General features: G+C 41.9%; 1 pseudogene; it reads left to right on the forward strand.

The window, feature by feature from the left end:
- The first annotated feature begins 6,048 nt into the window (after positions 1 to 6,048).
- LOC119892324 lies at positions 6,049 to 8,448 on the forward strand (annotated as a pseudogene).
- The last annotated feature ends 3,173 nt before the right edge of the window (positions 8,449 to 11,621 follow it).

Consider the following 11,621-nt stretch of genomic DNA (forward strand, 5'->3'; position numbering starts at 1 on the left):
TTGCAGTGATCAGAGAAGAGAAGAGGAAAGAGAGCCAGGACAGGAGCCATGCAGGCCCAGCTTGGATTTAAATCTGCTCCTAAAGATCTGGTCTGGAGAAAATGGGACTCATGTTGACCATCCATCATCCATCCATCCATCGTCAACCGCCTCTCCTGCGTACAGGGTCGTGGGGCTCATGTCGACCAAGCAACAGAATTCAGAGACTGTTGTGGCCACATCGTTACAGAGACCTGCCCCGTCAACATCCCGGATCAAGCATTCGACAGGCGGCCCATGTTCCGAGCTGTCAGTGCGAGACTCTGGCAAGAGGAAGTGGACTGTGTTTTACATCGATGATGTTTGGTGCTCAAACACAGTCAGGATGGACTGTATCCCAAATGTCAGACTGTTTATTGTGAAGATGAAACTTTCATATTATCATCTGGTTGCTGCTGTTTACATTCACCCCAGATGCATATTCAATAAATGCACTGTGTAATGTTCGGCGTGTTTACGTGTCTGTAACGGCCCTTAACTGTGATATAATAAGCGTATACCACAGCCTGTCGTGAGTTATTGCTTAAATAAATAACTGTATTGTTTTATTTCATTTTATATGTTGCCATATTTTAATATAGGCATGCTATATGTGTAGCACGAAGGAACTACAAATTTTGTTTCGTTATTCAGCCTTGTGCTGTAGAATGACTTATAAACAACTTTGTACCTTTTGTACCTTTGTACCTTTGTACTGTATGGGTCTGTATGAGCCATATTTTATTTTAAAAAATGCCAAATTAGATGCACTGGGGATCCATCAAATGTAGGTCTGTAATTACTTGATTAAAGGCAGTGAACTGTGTGTCTCTAACAGAAGTTTGTGTTTGTTCATACAGTCTATGGTGCGAACAAGCTTCTGAGAATAGCTGCAACTTTGAGTTAATCGTCAGAAAATTAATCTGCAACTGTTTTGATAATCATTAAACGAGTAAGTCATTTTCCAAGCTGAAATGTCAAACGTTGTCTGATTCCAGCTTCTCGAATGTGCAGATTTGTTGCTTTCTTTTGTATTTGATAGTAAACTCAATATATATTGATTTTTTACTGTTGGTCACACAAAACAAGCATCCTGAGGAATTTGTTAAATGGGTGGGATGAGTGTTTTCCACCATTTTATGACATTTTATGGCCCAAACAATCAGCCGCAGGCCCCCACAAAATTATCTTTAGGTAGCAACGTTTACTGTACATACAGTATTTAGTGGCTACAGGTTTATTTTGAATAAGTGGCAAAGCTGAAAATATCTGTTAAGGGAAAAGTTAGCACCTGCAGTTTATTGGTAACACAGCAGATGAACCAGCACCATCCTGAATGTGATATGACCATCATGCTAATTTGCAACTCTTTTTAATTTTTCCGTATGTCTTTGCAAAGAGAGAGAAGAGAGAACGAGATTGTTCTTCTAATATGGTTAATCAATGACCATCTCAGCTGTCAGGACAGGCTTCAAGGTTGCAAACTCCTAACACACACACACACACACACACACACACACGCATGACCCATAACAATTTCAACTTTATACCATTTGAACAAGAGTTGGTTTATACAAATAAGATGAGCAATCTGAATTAGGGGGAAAAAATCTGAATTAATTTGTCAATCTGAAAATGATACTTTTTCATTATTATATTCAATATTATTTCCGTCTCTTTCCTTCTAATTCTCCTCTCTACTTCCCCTCCCTGCTATCTTCCTCTCTATACACAAGGAAAGTTACAGAGGAAGTTCGCACAACTCCTGTGGCTTGGGTGGCTTTTTAAGTGTTCTTTATTCATGTGTTATTTGTTTATGTGGATTAATTATTAAAAATTTGGTGCATTTTACAAAGGTTCAAGGCTGCAGATAATGACTCCTCTCCATTCTCTCCCAATGGGTTGTGTTTGTAATTTTCTTGAATATAAAAGTTGCATAATTCATGTGTATCGGCGGGCCACATCTATTAATTATGTCAGTCTTTTAGGTGCTCGCATCTTTACAACGTCTTCTTTTCCTTTTATTCTCCCTCACTCTCTCTTTCTCTCTCTTCATCTTCTGTACTGAATCACAACAGTAATAAAGACATCCTTTGCAGTATTTTCCCCTCTGTTCCTCTTTCTTATTTCTCAGTTCACAAGGGTCAAATGGACTGTGTCCAAGTTTCAACTAGAAAAAGATGAAAGGAAACAGTTGAGAAAAGGAAAAAGTTTGCAGTGGTGCTGTGATGTAAATGCCCTTATTTAGTAATTTATAGAAGAGGGAATTGAGCGCAACTCTGTGGAGATTCATAAACTATTGATGTGTCTAATCTTTCAGATCCTGCCAACATGATGATCATGATCTGTGTTAGCGTGAGATGCTTCAGCCCCCCGCACCCCCCCCCCCCCCCCCACACACACACACACACAACTCTTGTTTCTGTCACCCCCCCTTGCCTCCACTTTCACTCACATTATTCAAGAGAAATCACGAAATGTCTTGATTGACTATAATATCTTACTGCAGTACATCACTCCTACCAAACCTGATAACACTGGGAATATGTGGCCAGAGATAATATGAAAAGGTGTTGTGGTTGCATTTGTCAAAGCTGGCAATATAAACATATGTTTAGCTCTTTTTTTTAACCCATAAGACAACCAATCTACTAATCTAATCATACATTTCCCATTAAAAAACATTTTTATCATGTTGTTTGTAGTCGTCTCCCTGGCCTCGGCTGACCTCTCCCCTCATACATCTGGGAAAATGTGAACACTTAACATTAGACCTCTGTCCTTCTCATAATAAAAAGGAAAAAAGAACATTGATACTGTAGTTCAGTTCTCTATGTGATTGAGCTCTCTGACCTCTGACATTCAGTTCATGAGCTGCGGCCTATATTCAGTCACCCTATATTCAGTTTAAACACAATGACTGCCCTAAGGAAGAGATGAATACTTACATGACCCTGACACCTGGCATGCAGCATATGTGCCTTGTTCTGTGATGTGCCTGTCAATAAATTTGAATGTATACTATAAAAAAGAAAATCCAAATACATGAGTTCTTAAAATTACTGAAAGTAATAAATGATAGCTCAAGTAAAACTATATTTTATGCTGTACGAAAATGTGCTCTCACCAAACACATAATATATAACAAATAAAAAACACTAATACATAACAAATAAATATGTTTTATCAACATGAGTGTCCATCTCAATAAGCTTCACCCCTCCCATAATAATCTTTTCCCTCCGTGAAATAATGTGTGGTATGATCAGACGTACTTCACAAACGCAACAGCAAGAATAAGGATTGAAATCTATGCACATCTAAATAATACAACCATCAGTATACGCCAAATCTCCCAGGCCACAATCTCTCCCCGAAGGGTGCATGCCTGGAGCTGATTTGTATACAAAACAAATCTAATGTATGCTTTCAACACGTATTTAACATATGCCACTAACTGATAAATTATTCAAGAGAAGGGGCTTACATTTTTAATCATCAATGTTTCATCTTTCCAATAAGTAATGAGGAAATAGGAGGACAATGGGTCCGAAGAGGGAAATGAAAATATTTTGTTGACATTAATTGAATGTAATTGTAATTTTAATGTAATGTGCACAGAGCAGTGTGTCCATAAAATTTGCTGTAATTTTTTCTGTCTCTATAGCTAATGAATCTCGACAGCTTCACTTATTTCTCCACATTTTGGCCCCTCTTCCGTCTCTCTCTCACTCTCCGAAGCGTCTACTGATGTTGCAGAAAATCATCACAGTACTGTAAACATAAAGATACAGTAGAGCAAATGTTGCAGCAACTCATTTTACTCCATAAATGTACATTTAGTACACAGGCTATTGCAAAAGATCTCCCCCTTATACAAACACACGTGGGGGTCGGTCCGAGTCAGTAACCCACATCCGAGTGTTGACTAATACGTGAACTCACCCAGAAGTTGAACCATGAAGGTTAGACGTGTTCAGGAGGTGATTTGTAACACACAGATGAGTCATCATGCAGCCATCCAAATTGCTGTTCAACATAATAAGCATTCAGATGCATGGTTAAAAATAAATAAATACAGGCAGGCAGATAGTACCAATAAGACACACATATGCAAACACATATGTCCATTTCTATACACATGGAAATATAAATATACAAAGGCAAATACACACACACATACAAAAACACATCTACCCCCTCGCAGGGAGTCGCAGCGAAAATGTTCTGTCAGTCCATCTTTCTTCCAGATGTTAACTGTGTGTTTTTTAATGCCTTTGTTTTTGCCACAGGCATGTTTACTTACACAATAAAATGCTCAGACACAAATGTGCGCAGAAATGTTGCTCCCGGACGCACATTTGCAGTCCTTGTGTGTCTGTCACAAGCACAAGAAGGATAGCTGTTGGATGACATAAATTTATCTAAAACAAATAGATTTATCCTGAATAATAAGTGAAATATTACGTACAATAAGTATGTCTGTTTTGTAGACTCACTAAAAGATAAACAAAAGCTCATATGTCTGAAATTATGTCTTTTAATTACATCTCTCATTTTCCTTTCAAATTAGTAAAGGAAAACAGAGTGACAAGGTTACAGCACCCATTAAAACGTCTTAAGGAGGTGGTCAGGGTGGATGGGTGGGCATACAAATAGTCTAATTTTGACACACGTTTTCTACCAACTGTCAATGAAGTGTCTGACTTTGAGGCTGGAGACTATAGGGTGGGGTTTTGATAGCATTTTATCGAATGCAAATTCAAATTAATATTTCTAAAAACACAACTTTTAGCCACAAACTGAAAATTTGCTAGTCTTAGTTAAAGGGGCTATATGTAAGTTTTTCAATGAAATTAATCAAATTTTCATTGCCTTATTGTCAGTGGGCTCAAAACTCACTTAGAAATGAAGCACACGCCTGTTTTATCTGTTGCTTACATCAGCCACTATTCTACTTTTAATGTGAGGTCTCCAGGTCACCAGCTAACACGACCCATGTTACTATCCTGTGTACCACTGTTGATTTAGCCTGTAAGAAAGGATGTAACGGTAAAAAGCAAATGTGGAGCGATTTGTTTACTAATGTTATCCTATAGTGATGCAGCCAGGGCAGCCAGCTAATGCTACAGTAGCTCGGACCTGCCGCTGTTTGCTTCGTAACGTTCAGATACACAGCTTCTCCACCTCTCAGTTGCTGTAGCTAATGTGACCCATGTAACATAAAACACTGCAACAAAACAGTCGCAACAACACAGAGGAAGAGCCATCCACTATCACTAGTTACAGTAAAGTTGCAGCGGTCTAATTGTTATAAAGTGTGACACAATCTCGTTATAATATTCATTTCAGGTCACTAACCGTTTCATTAGCATCCGATACATTCGGATTATGCTCGCTCATGAGTTCAAGCGAGCACACGTATGAGCACACACGTGGTTGCAATCTTAGAACCGCACAGCTAGTGGCCACTGCAAACTCCATAATGCCCCTTTAAAATTCTAGCTAAAAAGTTAATATCCTAGTTTTTTTTTGTTAAAAAAGTGTTTCATCATTAGCCATGGAAAGAATGGGAAAGACCTTGGCAATATTTGTAAATGGAAAGACAGTCATTGTAATATCATTGATAGAAAGAGAGATCTAAATTAAATAGGACACAAAGATTTCTAATATTAGGGTTTGTGAAATTGTAGAACCAGCTAAGTTCAGAATGAGATCACTGAATTTGTATATGAACAATTTTTGACCAAGAACTAGCATTTCAGTTTTCTCAGTATTTAAAACAGTTAGATGACATCCATTGTTTGATTTCTGAATATCTGAGTATCACCTGCATAGCAGTGGAAACCGAGTTTGTAACAACTGATTAATGTACCAAGGGGCAACATATAAATAGAGCAAAGGAAAGAACCAAGCATAGATACTTGTGCCACACCGTAACTGACCTTAGCGTTGTCTAGTTTGTTGTTATGTAAAACAAAGTTACATTTATCTGACACTTTTATCCAAAGCAACTTACAATTGCTATACATGTCAGAGTTGGGGGAGTGCAGCATGCTGATAGACCCTCCTGGGCCAAGTGTGCAGTTCAACATGGCAGAGCTGCAGCTGAAGGAGGTTCGGGAAGTTGTCAGGAAAGCGCGAGCAAGCTCTGCTCCAGGACCAAGCGGCACTTCGTACAAAGTGTCTAAGAACTGTCCTAAACTCCTGCTGCGCCTGTGGAAGATCCTGCCTGTTATCTGGAGGAGGGGCAAGATTCCTGAACAGTGGAGAGTTGCTAAGGGGGTCTGGATTCCAAAGGAGGAGAACTTCAAGAAGATAGACCAGTTCCACATCATCTCCCTGTTGTGTGTCGAATCTAGATCTTCTTCAGTGCTGTCTCCAGCCGGCTGTGCACCTTCCTCTCAAAGAACAGGTTTATTGACACATCAGTTCAGAAGGGGGGAATTGTAGCAATGCATGGATGCTTGGAGCACACAGGTGTGGTGACGCAGCTCATCAGAGTGGCCAGAGAGAACAAGGGCAATCTGTCAGTGCTGTGGCTCTATCTGGCAAATGCATATGGCTCAATATGTAGCTCGTGCAGCTCACTCCGACAAAACATCATGTCCCCAGCAGAGTCAGAGACCTCATCGCTGACTATTACAGCAACTTCAGGATGAAAACCTTTTCAGGAGCAGTGACATCGGGCTGGCACAAGATCGAGATCGGAATCATCACGGGCTGTATCCTTCCCCGTAATTCTGTTCTCCCTGCCCATGAATATGCTCACAAAGTCTGCTGAACCAGACGAAATCAGCTAAACGCCAGCCACCGGTAAGAGCATTTATGGATGACCTCACAGTCACCACAGAGTCAGTCACAGGCTGCCAGTGGATTCTAAAGCTAATGGAGTGGGCACGGATGCATTTTAAACCAGCCAAGTCAAGATCAATGGTGCTGAGAGGAGGAAAGGTGGATGACAAGTCCAGGTTCAGCGTCGCAGGGGCAACAATCCCGACTGTCAATGAAAAGCCTGTCAAGAGCTTAGGCAAGGTGTTTGACAGCACCCTGAGGGATGCAGCATCCATCCAATCAACCTGCACTGAGCTGGACAGATGGCTAAAATCCGTGGACCGGTCTAGATTGACAGGGAAGTTCAAAGCTTGGCTATACCACCATAGCATTGTTCCCAGGATCCTGTGGCCACTCCTCATCTATGAAGTGCCAATCTCTACTGTGAAAACCTTAGAGAGGAAGGTCAGCAGCCACCTCAGAAAATGGCTGGGGCTTCCAAAAAGTCTAAGTAGCATCACACTCTATGGACACCCAACAAACTGTAACTGCCACTCAAGTCCTTGGAAGAGGAGTTCAAAGTAACAAGAGCCAGGGAAGTGTTGCAATATAGAGACTCAATCAATCCAAAGGTGGCAAAGGCTGGGACTGAAGTGAGGACTGGTCGGAAGTGCAAGGCTGAGGGGTCTGTTCGATAAGCAGAGGCAAGATTACATCACAACAGGTTGGTGGGAGTGGTAACAACAGGCAGGGCTGGACTGGGTTCCTTTTCAACTCCCCACATTGACACCACCAAAGGGAAGGAAAGGTGCCGCCTAGTCCAGGAGGAGGTGAGAGCAGTGGTTGAGGAGGAGAGAACCTGCAGAACAGTGGGAATGAGGCATCAGGGTGCCTGGATATGATGGGAGAATGAGATTGAGAGGAAGGTGACATGGGCGGAGCTGTGGAAGGCAGAGCCACAGCATATCAAGTTTCTCATCCAGGCGATATATAATGTGCTTCCCAGCCCATCAAACCTTCACATATGGGGAAAAGTGGAGTCACCAGCATGTCCACTGTGCTCCAAGTGTGGAACCCTAGAGCACATTCTGAGCTGGGAGAAGGTACAGGTGGAGACATGAACAGGTGCTGAAGGCCATCGCTGAAGCCATTGCAGCAGGAGTCGAGTGGGCCAAGCGCTCCCGCCCCTCCAAACAAGCCATCACCTTCATCAAAGCTGGAGAGCAGCCAAGACCAGCTGCAAAAACATCTGCAGGCATCCTGGCCACTGTGAGGGACTAGCAGCTGTTTGTGGACCTGGAGCAGCAACTCAAGTTCCTCAACCACATTGTGACCACCACCTTAAGACCAGATGTTATTCTCTCGTCTGTTGGAGCTAACAGTCCCTTGGGAAGACCGCCTGGAAGAGGCCTTTGAAAGGAAACTCGCCAAGTACTGGTCAGCGAGTATCGACAAGCTGGATGGAGAGCAAGGTGTCTCCCAATAGAGGTCGGATGCAGGGGCTTTGCAACCCGATCCTTGGTCAGAGCCTTCAGTCTGTTAGGCATCGATGGAGTGAGGAGGAGAAGAGCCATCCACGATACCACCAAAACGGTAGAGAAAGCCTCAAGATGGCTATGGCACAAGAGAGGAGATCCATGGGAGCAAAGTAGCTAGATTCGGCAACGGGACACAAGCTGGGGTCTGATCAGCCGCAGCTGGGTTGCCTGGATGAGGGTGTATGATGTTGAAAGATCCGAAACACCCAATGATTACAGTAACATCACTGAAGATGTGTCCAGCAGCATCAGTAGATGTATTTGCACTGCCAACCAGGAACCGAATCCAAAATGGAACCAGCTACTAGAACCCAAACCTATCGCTGTGATGGTTGCCAAGTGTAGACACAGGTAAAGAGGCCTCAGACCCAGAATACAGACATCAAAAGCTGAGCAGGTTCAGTTTCATTGTTGACTTACAAAGTGAGAGTAACTTCCAGAAGTGATGAAGCAGGCAGTCCTCAGAATAAGCAAATCCATGGAACAAGAAAAAACAAAAATCCAAAAACATGAAATCCAAAAAGTTATCCAAGACAAGCTAGAATAATTAATGGAAACAGACAGGGATACTTGAGACATGGGTAAATCAATGAACCGGAAACAATGAAGTAAAGACAGAGACTTAAGAACATAAGCAGACACGTGTATAGGGGGGTGCGCTTTGCCCTTTGAAGTGCCCTTTTATCAATGCAAAATGTCCTTAATTAATTTATTTATACATTTGGAAAGGCCATAGACTGTATATTAAAAAAGTAAAGGCCCTTTTGTGAAGGCCTGCCCAATCAAACTTTTAGTAAAATGAATGAATAATAATTTCGCAGTAAATAAAATGACCCACATGATGACCTTTCACCTGATGACCCCTGACGAGCCCTCCCCTTAAAACCCTTTGTGATTCAGCAGCTCTGCCTACAGGACACCTTCGATTCATCCGGTAAGTGGGGTTTACCGCAATGTGCTTGTTGTGGGTTGTTGGACTATGCCGACAGCTAACGTTACTTCTACACACAGATAAACAAATCTTTGTGCTGTTTGAGGGGGAAAAGTTTCACGGGCATCGAGAGGTGTGGTCTTTTTATGTAATTTGACTAAAAACTTTTCACATGAACTAGGATTATTACAGTAACTTAATAAAAGCCTTGTGCCTTAAAATAATTATAACAACATTGGTAAAACGGGCTTGCTGATCTGTCTGTCTCACTCTTACCCCTGCCATGGCCACCCTCATCCATCCCCCATTAATGTTTCCTTCTCAGATTATTTCCCACACTTTTTTAAATCTGGCATCTTATTTCCTCTACCTGTAGCTCTTGGTGTGCAGCAGTCTCTGTGAGCATCTCCCTCTTATTTTATTGTAGCAGGATGGCCTTTGCAGCAGCTGCAGCACTACAGCAGGTCAATCTCTGTGATTCCCAAACACTCAACAGTCTTTGCATCTTTTCATGGTCACATAATTGTAGGATCAGCTAATAAATATCCTATGTTTGTTTTAATATATCTAGTCACAGATCACCTCCAGTAGTATCAGCAGCAACAACAACAGCAGGGGCAGCAACATCCCCAGCAACCCCTCAGCAGCATTCTGTTCCCTGTACGTTAGTCAGTGTTTTAAAGCTAGCAGTATTCCCTGTGTTTCTTTTCACAGTATTTGCTGATGTATCAATACAGAAGCATCTGTATATGCATATGAACAAGGAATACATACCAATATATTTGTGTATTGAAATTTTGAGAACAGCCCTATTTAAATTTTCCATGTGCCCTTTTTTTCTTGGAGCACCTGCCCTTCCAAAGGTTTCTGCACGGCTTTGAACACAAGGGCTATGTTCAGACTGCAGGCCCTAATACTTAATTGATTTATTTTTTTGACAGTTCACATTATTGCTTAAATGTGGCCCTCAGACTCCAGTGTGTAGCCTACTGTCCGTGGTCTGAAAGTGACCCGTATGCGCAGAAGAATAACACGAAGTCACACGCTGTCGTACAGAAGTAAACAGAGTCACAGAGGTTAGCTCCGGTTCCCTCTTACTTGCCAACACTCACAACTGTCACGGGAGACTCACGTTTTTTAGGGTCACATTTCTCCCGAATTATTACAAGTGTTCACAACTTTCTGTTCTTTTCATTACGGTTTCTCGTGCTGTACAAGGCATCTGCCCCACAATTCACTCCCCCCTCTCTCTATCTCTCTCTCGCTCTACTGCATCCGCTCAGACAAGTAGGATGTACATAACTCAGAAGACAGCTCGTGGTCCGCTGGATTTCAGGTGTAAGAAAGGGAATTTGTGGGCAGATGATAGCAAGGGAGAGAAAAAACAGATCCACATGTTTAATTATGGCTTTTTGTGGAGCTTTTTCGTTCACCATGGCTCTGTCTTCCGCAGATGTGTGACAACAGCTGCTCTAGAGTGACATCAAAATCACATCAACACCGACCTGAGTGTCCAGACTCAGGTCACATTTAAAAAGATCCGATCTGTATTTGGACCACATATGAAAGTAGCCCAAATCCAAACTGGAAAATATCAGATTCCAGGTGACTTGACCTGTTCACACTGTCATGAAAAAATCTGATCTGAGTCACATATGAGCATAAAAATTTGGGTTGGATTTGGGTCACATTGGCCTGCAATCTGAAGGTAGCCAAGACGTAGATGACAAAACGAAGCACAGGTGGACACAATCAGGGAATCAGGGAAAAACTGGCACACAAGGAAGAACACTTTCAAAGTAAAACAGGAAAATGCAACAACCCAAAATGACCACAATTGCTTTTTGCATCCAATTTTCCAGCCAGGGTTGGTTTCTTTCAATCAGGACCACGATTGTCCCCTAAACTTCATTATTGACCATGAAAACAGGCGGTCATATATGGAAGACCCAGGTGATGTGGTTGAAAGCTCTAGAAAATGGCAATAAGTGGACCTTGAGCACAGATTTTATTTGTCAAAAGTATTTGTATTTTCCTGAAGGTAACCAAACTGTAACTGTGGTGATTGCAGATTGAAAGCAGATCAAATACAAAGAAACCTGCATGGAGAAAGGGACAATAAATGAACTAATAATGACCCTCTGACCACTCTAACCTTTCCTCCCGCCTTTGTTCTTGTTACCCTGACCCTCCTTGTCACGTACTTTTCTGTCCCTCTCACTCTGTCTGTCTCTCTCCCTCGTCTCTCTGAGTAAGAATAAGGAGCAGCAGTGCTATTCAGACCGGTAATTACATTTCTGTCCTTTGTTGGAAACGAGTGTTATTTTCCATTAATGGTTAGACATATTATATAAGAGAGT

Source organism: Micropterus salmoides, unplaced genomic scaffold (genome assembly GCF_014851395.1).
Source record: "Micropterus salmoides isolate LMB-PRFRI ecotype aquatic unplaced genomic scaffold, ASM1485139v1 Ms_hic_scaffold_7, whole genome shotgun sequence".
Taxonomy (NCBI): Eukaryota; Metazoa; Chordata; class Actinopteri; order Centrarchiformes; family Centrarchidae; genus Micropterus; species Micropterus salmoides.